The sequence below is a fragment of the Engystomops pustulosus genome, chromosome 5 (genome assembly GCF_040894005.1).
Source record: "Engystomops pustulosus chromosome 5, aEngPut4.maternal, whole genome shotgun sequence".
Lineage (NCBI taxonomy): Eukaryota > Metazoa > Chordata > Amphibia > Anura > Leptodactylidae > Engystomops > Engystomops pustulosus.
The window spans coordinates 122,758,302-122,778,338 of record NC_092415.1 but is presented as its reverse complement, the minus strand read 5'-3'; the positions used below and the strand labels follow the sequence as shown (position 1 = coordinate 122,778,338).

General features: G+C 39.6%; 1 protein-coding gene across 10 annotated transcripts in view; it reads left to right on the top strand.

Annotated features, from left to right (window-relative positions):
• ZNF830 (zinc finger protein 830) overlaps window positions 1-20,037 on the top strand; it is a 1,461,156-nt gene that overhangs the window by 408,643 nt on the left and 1,032,476 nt on the right. The window lies entirely within an intron of this gene.

Here is a 20,037-nt window from a genome sequence, read left to right as displayed (position 1 = left end):
AGACGCACACTGTTTTCAATGCATTTCTGGCTAAAAGAGCTAAGATCGTGATTGTCTCTGTTGCTGAATGAGCTAGGACGCTATTCAACTCCAATCTAAGAGAGACTCACTAACTTAATGTAGGAACACCGTTGCTTTGTCTCCTAACTCATTTTCCTAACAAGACAACCTCAATGATAAGACGCACACTGTTTTCAATGCATTTCTGGCTAAAAGAGCTAAGATCGTGATTGTCTCTGTTGCTAAATGAGCTAGGACGCTATTCAACTCTAATCTAAGAGAGACTCACTAACTTCATGTAGGAACACCGTTACTTTGTCTCCTAACTCATTTTCCTAACAAGACAACCTCAATGATAAGACGCACACTGCTTTCAATGCATTTCTGGCTAAAAGAGCTAAGATCGTGATTGTCTCTGTTGCTGAATGAGCTAGGACGCTATTCAACTCTAATCTAAGAGAGACTCACTAACTTCATGTAGGAACACCGTTACTTTGCCTCCTAACTCATTTTCCTAACAAGACAACCTCAATGATAAGACGCACACTGCTTTCAATGCATTTCAGGCTAAAAGAGCTAAGATCGTGATTGTCTCTGTTGCTGAATGAGCTAGGACGCTATTCAACTCTAATCTAAGAGAGACTCACTAACTTCATGTAGGAACACCGTTGCTTTGTCTCCTAACTCATTTTCCTAACAAGACAACCTCAATGATAAGACGCACACTGTTTTCAATGCATTTCTGGCTAAAAGAGCTAAGATCGTGATTGTCTCTGTTGCTGAATGAGCTAGGACGCTATTCAACTCCAAACTAAAAAAGACTCACTAACTTCATGTAGGAACACCGTTACTTTGTCTCCTAACTCATTTCCCTAACAAGACAACCTCAATGATAAGACGCACACTGTTTTCAATGCATTTCTGGCTAAAAGAGCTAAGATCGTGATTGTCTCTGTTGCTGAATGAGCTAGGACGCTATTCAACTCCAATCTAAGAGAGACTCACTAACTTCATGTAGGAACACCGTTACTTTGTCTCCTAACTCATTTTCCTAACAAGACAACCTCAATGATAAGACGCACACTGTTTTTAAAGCATTTCTTGCTAAAAGAGCTAGGATCGTGATTGTCTCTGTTGCTGAATGAGCTAGGACGCTATTCAACTATAATCTAAGAGAGACTCACTAACTTCATGTAGGAACACCGTTACTTTGTCTCCTAACTCATTTTCCTAACAAGACAACCTCAATGATAAGACGCACACTGCTTTCAATGCATTTCTGGCTAAAAGAGCTAAGATCGTGATTGTCTCTGTTGCTGAATGAGCTAGGACGCTATTCAACTCTAATCTAAGAGAGACTCACTAACTTCATGTAGGAACACCGTTACTTTGTCTCCTAACTCATTTTCCTAACAAGACAACCTCAATGATAAGACGCACACTGTTTTCAATGCATTTCTGGCTAAAAGAGCTAAGATCGTGATTGTCTCTGTTGCTGAATGAGCTAGGACGCTAATCAACTCTGATCTAAGAGAGACTCACTAACTTCATGTAGGAACACCGTTACTTTGTCTCCCAACTCATTTTCCTAACAAGAGAACCTCAATGATAAGACGCACACTGTTTTCAATGCATTTCTGGCTAAAAGAGCTAATATCGTGATTGTCTCTGTTGCTGAATGAGCTAGGACGCTATTCAACTCTAATCTAAGAGAGACTCACTAACTTCATGTAGGAACACCGTTGCTTTGTCTCCTAACTCATTTTCCTAACAAGACAACCTCAATGATAAGACGCACACTGTTTTCAATGCATTTCTGGCTAAAAGAGCTAAGATCGTGATTCTCTCTGTTGCTGAATGAGCTAGGACGCTATTCAACTCCAATCTAAGAGAGACTCACTAACTTAATGTAGGAACACCGTTGCTTTGTCTCCTAACTCATTTTCCTAACAAGACAACCTCAATGATAAGACGCACACTGTTTTCAATGCATTTCTAGCTAAAAGAGCTAAGATCGTGATTGTCTCTGTTGCTGAATGAGCTAGGACGCTATTCAACTCTAATCTAAGAGAGACTCACTAACTTCATGTAGAAACACCGTTGCTTTGTCTCCTAACTCATTTTCCTAACAAGACAACCTCAATGATAAGACGCACACTGTTTTCAATGCATTTCTAGCTAAAAGAGCTAAGATCGTGATTGTCTCTGTTGCTGAATGAGCTAGGACGCTATTCAACTTCAATCTAAGAAAGACTCACTAACTTCATGTAGGAACACCGTTACTTTGTCTCCTAACTCATTTTCCTAACAAGACAACCTCAATGATAAGACGCACACTGTTTTCAAAGCATTTCTTGCTAAAAGAGCTAAGATCGTGATTGTCTCTGTTGCTGAATGAGCTAGGACGCTATTCAACTCTAATCTAAGAGAGACTCACTAACTTCATGTAGGAACACCGTTACTTTGTCTCCTAACTCATTTTCCTAACAAGACAACCTCAATGATAAGACGCACACTGCTTTCAATGCATTTCTGGCTAAAAGAGCTAAGATCGTGATTGTCTCTGTTGCTGAATGAGCTAGGACGCTAATCAACTCTAATCTAAGAGAGACTCACTAACTTCATGTAGGAACACAGTTACTTTGTCTCCTAACTCATTTTCCTAACAAGACAACCTCAATGATAAGACGCACACTGTTTTCAATGCATTTCTAGCTAAAAGAGCTAAGATCGTGATTGTCTCTGTTGCTGAATGAGCTAGGACGCTATTCAACTCCAATCTAAGAGAGACTCACTAACTTCATGTAGGAACACCGTTACTTTGTCTCCTAACTCATTTTCTTAACAAGACAACCTCAATGATAAGACGCACACTGTTTTCAATACATTTCTTGCTAAAAGAGCTAAGATCGTGATTGTCTCTGTTGCTGAATGAGCTAGGACGCTATTCAACTCTAATCTAAGAGAGACTCACTAACTTCATGTAGGAACACCGTTACTTTGTCTCCTAACTCATTTTCCTAACAAGACAACCTCAATGATAAGACGCACACTGTTTTTAATGCATTTCTGGCTAAAAGAGCTAAGATCGTGATTGTCTCTGTTGCTGAATGAGCTAGGACGCTAATCAACTCTAATCTAAGAGAGACTCACTAACTTCATGTAGGAACACCGTTACTTTGTCTCCTAACTCATTTTCCTAACAAGACAACCTCAATGATAAGACGCACACTGCTTTCAATGCATTTCTGGCTAAAAGAGCTAAGATCGTGATTGTCTCTGTTGCTGAATGAGCTAGGACGGTATTCAACTCTAATCTAAGAGAGACTCACTAACTTCATGTAGGAACACCGTTGCTTTGTCTCCTAACTCATTTTCCTAACAAGACAACCTCAATGATAAGACGCACACTGTTTTCAATGCATTTCTAGCTAAAAGAGCTAAGATCGTGATTGTCTCTGTTGCTGAATGAGCTAGGACGCTATTCAACTTCAATCTAAGAAAGACTCACTAACTTCATGTAGGAACACCGTTACTTTGTCTCCTAACTCATTTTCCTAACAAGACAACCTCAATGATAAGACGCACACTGCTTTCAATGCATTTCTGGCTAAAAGAGCTAAGATCGTGATTGTCTCTGTTGCTGAATGAGCTAGGACGCTATTCAACTCTAATCTAAGAGAGACTCACTAACTTCATGTAGGAACACCGTTGCTTTGTCTCCTAAATCATTTTCCTAACAAGACAACCTCAATGATAAGACGCACACTGTTTTCAATGCATTTCTGGCTAAAAGAGCTAAGATCGTGATTGTCTCTGTTGCTGAATGAGCTAGGACGCTATTCAACTCCAATCTAAGAGAGACTCACTAACTTCATGTAGGAACACCGTTACTTTGTCTCCTAACTCATTTTCCTAACAAGACACCTCAATGATAAGACGCACACTGTTTTCAATGCATTTCTGGCTAAAAGGGCTAAGATCGTGATTGTCTCTGTTGCTGAATGAGCTAGGACGCTATTCAACTCTAATCTAAGAGAGACTCACTAACTTCATGTAGGAACACCGTTACTTTGTCTCCTAACTCATTTTCCTAACAAGACAACCTCAATGATAAGACGCACACTGTTTTCAATGCATTTCTAGCTAAAAGAGCTAAGATCGTGATTCTCTCTGTTGCTGAATGAGCTAGGACGCTATTCAACTTCAATCTAAGAAAGACTCACTAACTTCATGTAGGAACACCGTTACTTTGTCTCCTAACTCATTTTCCTAACAAGACAACCTCAATGATAAGACGCACACTGTTTTCAAAGCATTTCTTGCTAAAAGAGCTAAGATCGTGATTGTCTCTGTTGCTGAATGAGCTAGGACGCTATTCAACTCTAATCTAAGAGAGACTCACTAACTTCATGTAGAAACACCGTTGCTTTGTCTCCTAACTCATTTTCCTAACAAGACAACCTCAATGATAAGACGCACACTGTTTTCAATGCATTTCTGGCTAAAAGAGATAAGATCGTGATTGTCTCTGTTGCTGAATGAGCTAGGACGCTATTCAACTCCAATCTAAGAGAGACTCACTAACTTCATGTAGGAACACCGTTACTTTGTCTCCTAACTCATTTTCCTAACGATACACCTCAATGATAAGACGCACACTGTTTTCAATGCATTTCTAGCTAAAAGAGCTAAGATCGTGATTGTCTCTGTTGCTGAATGAGCTAGGACGCTATTCAACTCCAATCTAAGAGAGACTCACTAACTTCATGTAGGAACACCGTTACTTTGTCTCCTAACTCATTTTCTTAACAATACAACCTCAATGATAAGACGCACACTGTTTTCAATACATTTCTTGCTAAAAGAGCTAAGATCGTGATTGTCTCTGTTGCTGAATGAGCTAGGACGCTATTCAACTCTAATCTAAGAGAGACTCACTAACTTCATGTAGGAACACCGTTACTTTGTCTCCTAACTCATTTTCCTAACAAGACAACCTCAATGATAAGACGCACACTGTTTTCAATGCATTTCTGGCTAAAAGAGCTAAGATCGTGATTGTCTCTGTTGCTGAATGAGCTAGGACGCTATTCAACTCTAATCTAAGAGAGACTCACTAACTTCATGTAGGAACACCGTTACTTTGTCTCCTAACTCATTTTCCTAACAAGACAACCTCAATGATAAGACGCACACTGTTTTCAATGCATTTCTGGCTAAAAGAGCTAAGATCGTGATTGTCTCTGTTGCTGAATGAGCTAGGACGCTAATCAACTCTAATCTAAGAGAGACTCACTAACTTCATGTTGGAACACCGTTACTTTGTCTCCTAACTCATTTTCCTAACAAGACAACCTCAATGATAAGACGCACACTGTTTTCAAAGCATTTCTTGCTAAAAGAGCTAAGATCGTGATTGTCTCTGTTGCTGAATGAGCTAGGACGCTATTCAACTCAAATCTAAGAGAGACTCACTAACTTCATGTAGGAACACCGTTGCTTTGTCTCCTAACTCATTTTCCTAACAAGACAACCTCAATGATAAGACGCACACTGTTTTCAATGCATTTCTGGCTAAAAGAGCTAATATCGTGATTGTCTCTGTTGCTGAATGAGCTAGGACGCTATTCAACTCTAATCTAAGAGAGACTCACTAACTTCATGTAGGAACACCGTTGCTTTGTCTCCTAACTCATTTTCCTAACAAGACAACCTCAATGATAAGACGCACACTGTTTTCAATGCATTTCTGGCTAAAAGAGCTAAGATCGTGATTGTCTCTGTTGCTGAATGAGCTAGGACGCTATTCAACTCCAATCTAAGAGAGACTCACTAACTTAATGTAGGAACACCGTTGCTTTGTCTCCTAACTCATTTTCCTAACAAGACAACCTCAATGATAAGACGCACACTGTTTTCAATGCATTTCTGGCTAAAAGAGCTAAGATCGTGATTGTCTCTGTTGCTAAATGAGCTAGGACGCTATTCAACTCTAATCTAAGAGAGACTCACTAACTTCATGTAGGAACACCGTTACTTTGTCTCCTAACTCATTTTCCTAACAAGACAACCTCAATGATAAGACGCACACTGCTTTCAATGCATTTCTGGCTAAAAGAGCTAAGATCGTGATTGTCTCTGTTGCTGAATGAGCTAGGACGCTATTCAACTCTAATCTAAGAGAGACTCACTAACTTCATGTAGGAACACCGTTACTTTGCCTCCTAACTCATTTTCCTAACAAGACAACCTCAATGATAAGACGCACACTGCTTTCAATGCATTTCAGGCTAAAAGAGCTAAGATCGTGATTGTCTCTGTTGCTGAATGAGCTAGGACGCTATTCAACTCTAATCTAAGAGAGACTCACTAACTTCATGTAGGAACACCGTTGCTTTGTCTCCTAACTCATTTTCCTAACAAGACAACCTCAATGATAAGACGCACACTGTTTTCAATGCATTTCTGGCTAAAAGAGCTAAGATCGTGATTGTCTCTGTTGCTGAATGAGCTAGGACGCTATTCAACTCCAAACTAAAAAAGACTCACTAACTTCATGTAGGAACACCGTTACTTTGTCTCCTAACTCATTTCCCTAACAAGACAACCTCAATGATAAGACGCACACTGTTTTCAATGCATTTCTGGCTAAAAGAGCTAAGATCGTGATTGTCTCTGTTGCTGAATGAGCTAGGACGCTATTCAACTCCAATCTAAGAGAGACTCACTAACTTCATGTAGGAACACCGTTACTTTGTCTCCTAACTCATTTTCCTAACAAGACAACCTCAATGATAAGACGCACACTGTTTTTAAAGCATTTCTTGCTAAAAGAGCTAGGATCGTGATTGTCTCTGTTGCTGAATGAGCTAGGACGCTATTCAACTATAATCTAAGAGAGACTCACTAACTTCATGTAGGAACACCGTTACTTTGTCTCCTAACTCATTTTCCTAACAAGACAACCTCAATGATAAGACGCACACTGCTTTCAATGCATTTCTGGCTAAAAGAGCTAAGATCGTGATTGTCTCTGTTGCTGAATGAGCTAGGACGCTATTCAACTCTAATCTAAGAGAGACTCACTAACTTCATGTAGGAACACCGTTACTTTGTCTCCTAACTCATTTTCCTAACAAGACAACCTCAATGATAAGACGCACACTGTTTTCAATGCATTTCTGGCTAAAAGAGCTAAGATCGTGATTGTCTCTGTTGCTGAATGAGCTAGGACGCTAATCAACTCTGATCTAAGAGAGACTCACTAACTTCATGTAGGAACACCGTTACTTTGTCTCCCAACTCATTTTCCTAACAAGAGAACCTCAATGATAAGACGCACACTGTTTTCAATGCATTTCTGGCTAAAAGAGCTAATATCGTGATTGTCTCTGTTGCTGAATGAGCTAGGACGCTATTCAACTCTAATCTAAGAGAGACTCACTAACTTCATGTAGGAACACCGTTGCTTTGTCTCCTAACTCATTTTCCTAACAAGACAACCTCAATGATAAGACGCACACTGTTTTCAATGCATTTCTGGCTAAAAGAGCTAAGATCGTGATTCTCTCTGTTGCTGAATGAGCTAGGACGCTATTCAACTCCAATCTAAGAGAGACTCACTAACTTAATGTAGGAACACCGTTGCTTTGTCTCCTAACTCATTTTCCTAACAAGACAACCTCAATGATAAGACGCACACTGTTTTCAATGCATTTCTAGCTAAAAGAGCTAAGATCGTGATTGTCTCTGTTGCTGAATGAGCTAGGACGCTATTCAACTCTAATCTAAGAGAGACTCACTAACTTCATGTAGAAACACCGTTGCTTTGTCTCCTAACTCATTTTCCTAACAAGACAACCTCAATGATAAGACGCACACTGTTTTCAATGCATTTCTAGCTAAAAGAGCTAAGATCGTGATTGTCTCTGTTGCTGAATGAGCTAGGACGCTATTCAACTTCAATCTAAGAAAGACTCACTAACTTCATGTAGGAACACCGTTACTTTGTCTCCTAACTCATTTTCCTAACAAGACAACCTCAATGATAAGACGCACACTGTTTTCAAAGCATTTCTTGCTAAAAGAGCTAAGATCGTGATTGTCTCTGTTGCTGAATGAGCTAGGACGCTATTCAACTCTAATCTAAGAGAGACTCACTAACTTCATGTAGGAACACCGTTACTTTGTCTCCTAACTCATTTTCCTAACAAGACAACCTCAATGATAAGACGCACACTGCTTTCAATGCATTTCTGGCTAAAAGAGCTAAGATCGTGATTGTCTCTGTTGCTGAATGAGCTAGGACGCTAATCAACTCTAATCTAAGAGAGACTCACTAACTTCATGTAGGAACACAGTTACTTTGTCTCCTAACTCATTTTCCTAACAAGACAACCTCAATGATAAGACGCACACTGTTTTCAATGCATTTCTAGCTAAAAGAGCTAAGATCGTGATTGTCTCTGTTGCTGAATGAGCTAGGACGCTATTCAACTCCAATCTAAGAGAGACTCACTAACTTCATGTAGGAACACCGTTACTTTGTCTGCTAACTCATTTTCTTAACAAGACAACCTCAATGATAAGACGCACACTGTTTTCAATACATTTCTTGCTAAAAGAGCTAAGATCGTGATTGTCTCTGTTGCTGAATGAGCTAGGACGCTATTCAACTCTAATCTAAGAGAGACTCACTAACTTCATGTAGGAACACCGTTACTTTGTCTCCTAACTCATTTTCCTAACAAGACAACCTCAATGATAAGACGCACACTGTTTTTAATGCATTTCTGGCTAAAAGAGCTAAGATCGTGATTGTCTCTGTTGCTGAATGAGCTAGGACGCTAATCAACTCTAATCTAAGAGAGACTCACTAACTTCATGTAGGAACACCGTTACTTTGTCTCCTAACTCATTTTCCTAACAAGACAACCTCAATGATAAGACGCACACTGCTTTCAATGCATTTCTGGCTAAAAGAGCTAAGATCGTGATTGTCTCTGTTGCTGAATGAGCTAGGACGCTATTCAACTCTAATCTAAGAGAGACTCACTAACTTCATGTAGGAACACCGTTGCTTTGTCTCCTAACTCATTTTCCTAACAAGACAACCTCAATGATAAGACGCACACTGTTTTCAATGCATTTCTAGCTAAAAGAGCTAAGATCGTGATTGTCTCTGTTGCTGAATGAGCTAGGACGCTATTCAACTTCAATCTAAGAAAGACTCACTAACTTCATGTAGGAACACCGTTACTTTGTCTCCTAACTCATTTTCCTAACAAGACAACCTCAATGATAAGACGCACACTGCTTTCAATGCATTTCTGGCTAAAAGAGCTAAGATCGTGATTGTCTCTGTTGCTGAATGAGCTAGGACGCTATTCAACTCTAATCTAAGAGAGACTCACTAACTTCATGTAGGAACACCGTTGCTTTGTCTCCTAAATCATTTTCCTAACAAGACAACCTCAATGATAAGACGCACACTGTTTTCAATGCATTTCTGGCTAAAAGAGCTAAGATCGTGATTGTCTCTGTTGCTGAATGAGCTAGGACGCTATTCAACTCCAATCTAAGAGAGACTCACTAACTTCATGTAGGAACACCGTTACTTTGTCTCCTAACTCATTTTCCTAACAAGACACCTCAATGATAAGACGCACACTGTTTTCAATGCATTTCTGGCTAAAAGGGCTAAGATCGTGATTGTCTCTGTTGCTGAATGAGCTAGGACGCTATTCAACTCTAATCTAAGAGAGACTCACTAACTTCATGTAGGAACACCGTTACTTTGTCTCCTAACTCATTTTCCTAACAAGACAACCTCAATGATAAGACGCACACTGTTTTCAATGCATTTCTAGCTAAAAGAGCTAAGATCGTGATTCTCTCTGTTGCTGAATGAGCTAGGACGCTATTCAACTTCAATCTAAGAAAGACTCACTAACTTCATGTAGGAACACCGTTACTTTGTCTCCTAACTCATTTTCCTAACAAGACAACCTCAATGATAAGACGCACACTGTTTTCAAAGCATTTCTTGCTAAAAGAGCTAAGATCGTGATTGTCTCTGTTGCTGAATGAGCTAGGACGCTATTCAACTCTAATCTAAGAGAGACTCACTAACTTCATGTAGAAACACCGTTGCTTTGTCTCCTAACTCATTTTCCTAACAAGACAACCTCAATGATAAGACGCACACTGTTTTCAATGCATTTCTGGCTAAAAGAGATAAGATCGTGATTGTCTCTGTTGCTGAATGAGCTAGGACGCTATTCAACTCCAATCTAAGAGAGACTCACTAACTTCATGTAGGAACACCGTTACTTTGTCTCCTAACTCATTTTCCTAACAAGACACCTCAATGATAAGACGCACACTGTTTTCAATGCATTTCTAGCTAAAAGAGCTAAGATCGTGATTGTCTCTGTTGCTGAATGAGCTAGGACGCTATTCAACTCCAATCTAAGAGAGACTCACTAACTTCATGTAGGAACACCGTTACTTTGTCTCCTAACTCATTTTCTTAACAATACAACCTCAATGATAAGACGCACACTGTTTTCAATACATTTCTTGCTAAAAGAGCTAAGATCGTGATTGTCTCTGTTGCTGAATGAGCTAGGACGCTATTCAACTCTAATCTAAGAGAGACTCACTAACTTCATGTAGGAACACCGTTACTTTGTCTCCTAACTCATTTTCCTAACAAGACAACCTCAATGATAAGACGCACACTGTTTTCAATGCATTTCTGGCTAAAAGAGCTAAGATCGTGATTGTCTCTGTTGCTGAATGAGCTAGGACGCTATTCAACTCTAATCTAAGAGAGACTCACTAACTTCATGTAGGAACACCGTTACTTTGTCTCCTAACTCATTTTCCTAACAAGACAACCTCAATGATAAGACGCACACTGTTTTCAATGCATTTCTGGCTAAAAGAGCTAAGATCGTGATTGTCTCTGTTGCTGAATGAGCTAGGACGCTAATCAACTCTAATCTAAGAGAGACTCACTAACTTCATGTTGGAACACCGTTACTTTGTCTCCTAACTCATTTTCCTAACAAGACAACCTCAATGATAAGACGCACACTGTTTTCAAAGCATTTCTTGCTAAAAGAGCTAAGATCGTGATTGTCTCTGTTGCTGAATGAGCTAGGACGCTATTTAACTCTAATCTAAGAGAGACTCACTAACTTCATGTAGGAACACCGTTACTTTGTCTCCTAACTCATTTTCCTAACAAGACAACCTCAATGATAAGACGCACACTGCTTTCAATGCATTTCTGGCTAAAAGAGCTAAGATCGTGATTGTCTCTGTTGCTGAATGAGCTAGGACGCTATTCAACTCTAATCTAAGAGAGACTCAGTAACTTCATGTAGGAACACCGTTGCTTTGTCTCCTAACTCATTTTCCTAACAAGACAACCTCAATGATAAGACGCACACTGTTTTCAATGCATTTCTAGCTAAAAGAGCTAAGATCGTGATTGTCTCTGTTGCTGAATGAGCTAGGACGCTATTCAACTTCAATCTAAGAAAGACTCACTAACTTCATGTAGGAACACCGTTACTTTGTCTCCTAACTCATTTTCCTAACAAGACAACCTCAATGATAAGACGCACACTGTTTTCAAAGCATTTCTTGCTAAAAGAGCTAAGATCGTGATTGTCTCTGTTGCTGAATGAGCTAGGACGCTATTCAACTCTAATCTAAGAGAGACTCACTAACTTCATGTAGGAACACCGTTACTTTGTCTCCTAACTCATTTTCCTAACAAGACAACCTCAATGATAAGACGCACACTGCTTTCAATGCATTTCTGGCTAAAAGAGCTAAGATCGTGATTGTCTCTGTTGCTGAATGAGCTAGGACGCTAATCAACTCTAATCTAAGAGAGACTCACTAACTTCATGTAGGAACACCGTTACTTTGTCTCCTAACTCATTTTCCTAACAAGACAACCTCAATGATAAGACGCACACTGTTTTCAATGCATTTCTAGCTAAAAGAGCTAAGATCGTGATTGTCTCTGTTGCTGAATGAGCTAGGACGCTATTCAACTCCAATCTAAGAGAGACTCACTAACTTCATGTAGGAACACCGTTACTTTGTCTCCTAACTCATTTTCTTAACAAGACAACCTCAATGATAAGACGCACACTGTTTTCAATACATTTCTTGCTAAAAGAGCTAAGATCGTGATTGTCTCTGTTGCTGAATGAGCTAGGACGCTATTCAACTCTAATCTAAGAGAGACTCACTAACTTCATGTAGGAACACCGTTACTTTGTCTCCTAACTCATTTTCCTAACAAGACAACCTCAATGATAAGACGCACACTGTTTTTAATGCATTTCTGGCTAAAAGAGCTAAGATCGTGATTGTCTCTGTTGCTGAATGAGCTAGGACGCTAATCAACTCTAATCTAAGAGAGACTCACTAACTTCATGTAGGAACACCGTTACTTTGTCTCCTAACTCATTTTCCTAACAAGACAACCTCAATGATAAGACGCACACTGCTTTCAATGCATTTCTGGCTAAAAGAGCTAAGATCGTGATTGTCTCTGTTGCTGAATGAGCTAGGACGCTATTCAACTCTAATCTAAGAGAGACTCACTAACTTCATGTAGGAACACCGTTGCTTTGTCTCCTAACTCATTTTCCTAACAAGACAACCTCAATGATAAGACGCACACTGTTTTCAATGCATTTCTAGCTAAAAGAGCTAAGATCGTGATTGTCTCTGTTGCTGAATGAGCTAGGACGCTATTCAACTTCAATCTAAGAAAGACTCACTAACTTCATGTAGGAACACCGTTACTTTGTCTCCTAACTCATTTTCCTAACAAGACAACCTCAATGATAAGACGCACACTGCTTTCAATGCATTTCTGGCTAAAAGAGCTAAGATCGTGATTGTCTCTGTTGCTGAATGAGCTAGGACGCTATTCAACTCTAATCTAAGAGAGACTCACTAACTTCATGTAGGAACACCGTTGCTTTGTCTCCTAAATCATTTTCCTAACAAGACAACCTCAATGATAAGACGCACACTGTTTTCAATGCATTTCTGGCTAAAAGAGCTAAGATCGTGATTGTCTCTGTTGCTGAATGAGCTAGGACGCTATTCAACTCCAATCTAAGAGAGACTCACTAACTTCATGTAGGAACACCGTTACTTTGTCTCCTAACTCATTTTCCTAACAAGACACCTCAATGATAAGACGCACACTGTTTTCAATGCATTTCTGGCTAAAAGGGCTAAGATCGTGATTGTCTCTGTTGCTGAATGAGCTAGGACGCTATTCAACTCTAATCTAAGAGAGACTCACTAACTTCATGTAGGAACACCGTTACTTTGTCTCCTAACTCATTTTCCTAACAAGACAACCTCAATGATAAGACGCACACTGTTTTCAATGCATTTCTAGCTAAAAGAGCTAAGATCGTGATTCTCTCTGTTGCTGAATGAGCTAGGACGCTATTCAACTTCAATCTAAGAAAGACTCACTAACTTCATGTAGGAACACCGTTACTTTGTCTCCTAACTCATTTTCCTAACAAGACAACCTCAATGATAAGACGCACACTGTTTTCAAAGCATTTCTTGCTAAAAGAGCTAAGATCGTGATTGTCTCTGTTGCTGAATGAGCTAGGACGCTATTCAACTCTAATCTAAGAGAGACTCACTAACTTCATGTAGAAACACCGTTGCTTTGTCTCCTAACTCATTTTCCTAACAAGACAACCTCAATGATAAGACGCACACTGTTTTCAATGCATTTCTGGCTAAAAGAGATAAGATCGTGATTGTCTCTGTTGCTGAATGAGCTAGGACGCTATTCAACTCCAATCTAAGAGAGACTCACTAACTTCATGTAGGAACACCGTTACTTTGTCTCCTAACTCATTTTCCTAACAAGACACCTCAATGATAAGACGCACACTGTTTTCAATGCATTTCTGGCTAAAAGGGCTAAGATCGTGATTGTCTCTGTTGCTGAATGAGCTAGGACGCTATTCAACTCTAATCTAAGAGAGACTCACTAACTTCATGTAGGAACACCGTTACTTTGTCTCCTAACTCATTTTCCTAACAAGACAACCTCAATGATAAGACGCACACTGTTTTCAATGCATTTCTAGCTAAAAGAGCTAAGATCGTGATTCTCTCTGTTGCTGAATGAGCTAGGACGCTATTCAACTTCAATCTAAGAAAGACTCACTAACTTCATGTAGGAACACCGTTACTTTGTCTCCTAACTCATTTTCCTAACAAGACAACCTCAATGATAAGACGCACACTGTTTTCAAAGCATTTCTTGCTAAAAGAGCTAAGATCGTGATTGTCTCTGTTGCTGAATGAGCTAGGACGCTATTCAACTCTAATCTAAGAGAGACTCACTAACTTCATGTAGAAACACCGTTGCTTTGTCTCCTAACTCATTTTCCTAACAAGACAACCTCAATGATAAGACGCACACTGTTTTCAATGCATTTCTGGCTAAAAGAGCTAAGATCGTGATTGTCTCTGTTGCTGAATGAGCTAGGACGCTATTCAACTCTAATCTAAGAGAGACTCACTAACTTCATGTAGGAACACCGTTACTTTGTCTCCTAACTCATTTTCCTAACAAGACAACCTCAATGATAAGACGCACACTGCTTTCAATGCATTTCTGGCTAAAAGAGCTAAGATCGTGATTGTCTCTGTTGCTGAATGAGCTAGGACGCTAATCAACTCTTATCTAAGAGAGACTCACTAACTTCATGTAGGAACACCGTTACTTTGTCTCCCAACTCATTTTCCTAACAAGACAACCTCAATGATAAGACGCACACTGTTTTCAATGCATTTCTAGCTAAAAGAGCTAAGATCGTGATTGTCTCTGTTGCTGAATGAGCTAGGACGCTATTCAACTCTAATCTAAGAGAGACTCACTAACTTCATGTAGGAACACCGTTACTTTGTCTCCTAACTCATTTTCCTAACAAGACAACCTCAATGATAAGACGCACACTGCTTTCAATGCATTTCTGGCTAAAAGAGCTAAGATCGTGATTGTCTCTGTTGCTGAATGAGCTAGGACGCTATTCAACTCCAATCTAAGAGAGACTCACTAATTTCATGTAGGAACACCGTTGCTTTGTCTCCTAAATCATTTTCCTAACAAGACAACCTCAATGATAAGACGCACACTGTTTTCAATGCATTTCTGGCTAAAAGAGCTAAGATCGTGATTGTCTCTGTTGCTGAATGAGCTAGGACGCTATTCAACTCTAATCTAAGAGAGACTCAGTAACTTCATGTAGGAACACCGTTGCTTTGTCTCCTAACTCATTTTCCTAACAAGACAACCTCAATGATAAGACGCACATTGTTTTCAATGCATTTCTGGCTAAAAGAGCTAAGATCGTGATTGTCTCTGTTGCTGAATGAGCTAGGACGCTAATCAACTCTAATCTAAGAGAGACTCACTAACTTCATGTAGGAACACCGTTACTTTGTCTCCTAACTCATTTTCCTAACAAGACCACCTCAATGATAAGACGCACACTGTTTTCAATGCACTTCTAGCTAAAAGAGCTAAGATCGTGATTGTCTCTGTTGCTGAATGAGCTAGGACGCTATTCAACTCCAATCTAAGAGAGACTCACTAACTTCATGTAGGAACACCGTTACTTTGTCTCCTAACTCATTTTCCTAACAAGACAACCTCAATGATAAGACGCACACTGTTTTCAAAGCATTTCTTGCTAAAAGAGCTAAGATCGTGATTGTCTCTGTTGCTGAATGAGCTAGGACGCTATTCAACTCTAATCTAAGAGAGACTCACTAACTTCATGTAGGAACACCATTACTTTGTCTCCTAACTCATTTTCCTAACAAGACAACCTCAATGATAAGACGCACACTGCTTTCAATGCATTTCTGGCTAAAAGAGCTAAGATCGTGATTGTCTCTGTTGCTGAATGAGCTAGGACGCTATTCAACTCTAATCTAAGAGAGACTCACTAACTTCATGTAGGAACACCGTTACTTTGTCTCCTAACTCATTTTCCTAACAAGACAACCTCAATGATAAGACGCACACTGTTTTCAATGCATTTCTAGCTAAAAGAGCTAAGATCGTGATTCTCTCTGTTGCTGAATGAGCTAGGACGCTATTCAACTCTAATCTAAGAGAGACTCACTAACTTCATGTAGGAACACCGTTACTTTGTCTCCTAACTCATTTTCCTAACAAGACAACCTCAATGATAAGACGCACACTGTTTTCAATGCATTTCTAGCTAAAAGAGCTAAGATCGTGGTTCTCTCTGTTGCTGAATGAGCTAGGACGCTATTCAACTTCAATCTAAGAAAGACTCACTAACTTCATGTAGGAACACCGTTACTTTGTCTCCTAACTCATTTTCCTAACAAGACAACCTCAATGATAAGACGCACACTGTTTTCAAAGCATTTCTTGCTAAAAGAGCTAAGATCGTGATTGTCTCTGTTGCTGAATGAGCTAGGACGCTATTCAACTCTAATCTAAGAGAGACTCACTAACTTCATGTAGAAACACCGTTGCTTTGTCTCCTAACTCATTTTCCTAACAAGACAACCTCAATGATAAGACGCACACTGTTTTCAATGCATTTCTTGCTAAAAGAGCTAAGATCGTGATTGTCTCTGTTGCTGAATGAGCTAGGACGCTATTCAACTCTAATCTAAGAGAGACTCACTAACTTCATGTAGGAACACCGTTGCTTTGTCTCCTAACTCATTTTCCTAACAAGACAACCTCAATGATAAGACGCACACTGTTTTCAATGCATTTCTAGCTAAAAGAGCTAAGATCGTGATTGTCTCTGTTGCTGAATGAGCTAGGACGCTATTCAACTTCAATCTAAGAAAGACTCACTAACTTCATGTAGGAACACCGTTACTTTGTCTCCTAACTCATTTTCCTAACAAGACAACCTCAATGATAAGACGCACACTGTTTTCAAAGCATTTCTTGCTAAAAGAGCTAAGATCGTGATTGTCTCTGTTGCTGAATGAGCTAGGACGCTATTCAACTCTAATCTAAGAGAGACTCACTAACTTCATGTAGGAACACCGTTGCTTTGTCTCCTAACTCATTTTCCTAACAAGACAACCTCAATGATAAGACGCACACTGTTTTCAATGCATTTCTGGCTAAAAGAGCTAAGATCGTGATTGTCTCTGTTGCTGAATGAGCTAGGACGCTATTCAACTCCAATCTAAGAGAGACTCACTAACTTAATGTAGGAACACCGTTGCTTTGTCTCCTAACTCATTTTCCTAACAAGACAACCTCAATGATAAGACGCACACTGTTTTCAATGCATTTCTGGCTAAAAGAGCTAAGATCGTGATTGTCTCTGTTGCTAAATGAGCTAGGACGCTATTCAACTCTAATCTAAGAGAGACTCACTAACTTCATGTAGGAACACCGTTACTTTGTCTCCTAACTCATTTTCCTAACAAGACAACCTCAATGATAAGACGCACACTGCTTTCAATGCATTTCTGGCTAAAAGAGCTAAGATCGTGATTGTCTCTGTTGCTGAATGAGCTAGGACGCTATTCAACTCTAATCTAAGAGAGACTCACTAACTTCATGTAGGAACACCGTTACTTTGCCTCCTAACTCATTTTCCTAACAAGACAACCTCAATGATAAGACGCACACTGCTTTCAATGCATTTCAGGCTAAAAGAGCTAAGATCGTGATTGTCTCTGTTGCTGAATGAGCTAGGACGCTATTCAACTCTAATCTAAGAGAGACTCACTAACTTCATGTAGGAACACCGTTGCTTTGTCTCCTAACTCATTTTCCTAACAAGACAACCTCAACGATAAGACGCACACTGTTTTCAATGCATTTCTGGCTAAAAGAGCTAATATCGTGATTGTCTCTGTTGCTGAATGAGCTAGGACGCTATTCAACTCCAATCTAAGAGAGACTCACTAACTTCATGTAGGAACACCGTTGCTTTGTCTCCTAACTCATTTTCCTAACAAGACAACCTCAATGATAAGACGCACACTGTTTTCAATGCATTTCTGGCTAAAAGAGCTAAGATCGTGATTGTCTCTGTTGCTGAATGAGCTAGGACGCTATTCAACTCTAATCTAAGAGAGACTCAGTAACTTCATGTAGGAACACCGTTGCTTTGTCTCCTAACTCATTTTCCTAACAAGACAACCTCAATGATAAGACGCACACTGTTTTCAATGCATTTCTGGCTAAAAGAGCTAAGATCGTGATTGTCTCTGTTGCTGAATGAGCTAGGACGCTATTCAACTCTAATCTAAGAAAGACTCAGTAACTTCATGTAGGAACACCGTTACTTTGTCTCCTAACTCATTTTCCTAACAAGACAACCTCAATGATAAGACGCACACTGTTTTCAATGCATTTCTGGCTAAAAGAGCTAAGATCGTGATTGTCTCTGTTGCTGAATGAGCTAGGACGCTATTCAACTTCAATCTAAGAAAGACTCACTAACTTCATGTAGGAACACCGTTACTTTGTCTCCTAACTCATTTTCCTAACAAGACAACCTCAATGATAAGACGCACACGGTTTTCAAAGCATTTCTTGCTAAAAGAGCTAAGATCGTGATTGTCTCTGTTGCTGAATGAGCTAGGACGCTATTCAACTCTAATCTAAGAGAGACTCACTAACTTCATGTAGGAACACCGTTACTTTGTCTCCTAACTCATTTTCCTAACAAGACAACCTCAATGATAAGACGCACACTGTTTTCAATGCATTTCTGGCTAAAAGAGCTAAGATCGTGATTGTCTCTGTTGCTGAATGAGCTAGGACGCTATTCAACTCCAAACTAAAAAAGACTCACTAACTTCATGTAGGAACACCGTTACTTTGTCTCCTAACTCATTTCCCTAACAAGACAACCTCAATGATAAGACGCACACTGTTTTCAATGCATTTCTGGCTAAAAGAGCTAAGATCGTGATTGTCTCTGTTGCTGAATGAGCTAGGACGCTATTCAACTCCAATCTAAGAGAGACTCACTAACTTCATGTAGGAACACCGTTACTTTGTCTCCTAACTCATTTTCCTAACAAGACAACCTCAATGATAAGACGCACACTGTTTTTAAAGCATTTCTTGCTAAAAGAGCTAAGATCGTGATTGTCTCTGTTGCTGAATGAGCTAGGACGCTATTCAACTATAATCTAAGAGAGACTCACTAACTTCATGTAGGAACACCGTTACTTTGTCTCCTAACTCATTTTCCTAACAAGACAACCTCAATGATAAGACGCACACTGCTTTCAATGCATTTCTGGCTAAAAGAGCTAAGATCGTGATTGTCTCTGTTGCTGAATGAGCTAGGACGCTATTCAACTCTAATCTAAGAGAGACTCACTAACTTCATGTAGGAACACCGTTACTTTGTCTCCTAACTCATTTTCCTAACAAGACAACCTCAATGATAAGACGCACACTGTTTTCAATGCATTTCTGGCTAAAAGAGCTAAGATCGTGATTGTCTCTGTTGCTGAATGAGCTAGGACGCTAATCAACTCTGATCTAAGAGAGACTCACTAACTTCATGTAGGAACACCGTTACTTTGTCTCCCAACTCATTTTCCTAACAAGACAACCTCAATGATAAGACGCACACTGTTTTCAATGCATTTCTAGCTAAAAGAGCTAAGATCGTGATTGTCTCTGTTGCTGAATGAGCTAGGACGCTATTCAACTCTAATCTAAGAGAGACTCACTAACTTCATGTAGGAACACCGTTACTTTGTCTCCTAACTCATTTTCCTAACAAGACAACCTCAATGATAAGACGCACACTGCTTTCAATGCATTTCTGGCTAAAAGAGCTAAGATCGTGATTGTCTCTGTTGCTGAATGAGCTAGGACGCTATTCAACTCTAATCTAAGAGAGACTCACTAACTTCATGTAGGAACACCGTTACTTTGTCTCCTAACACTTTTTCCTAACAAGACAACCTCAA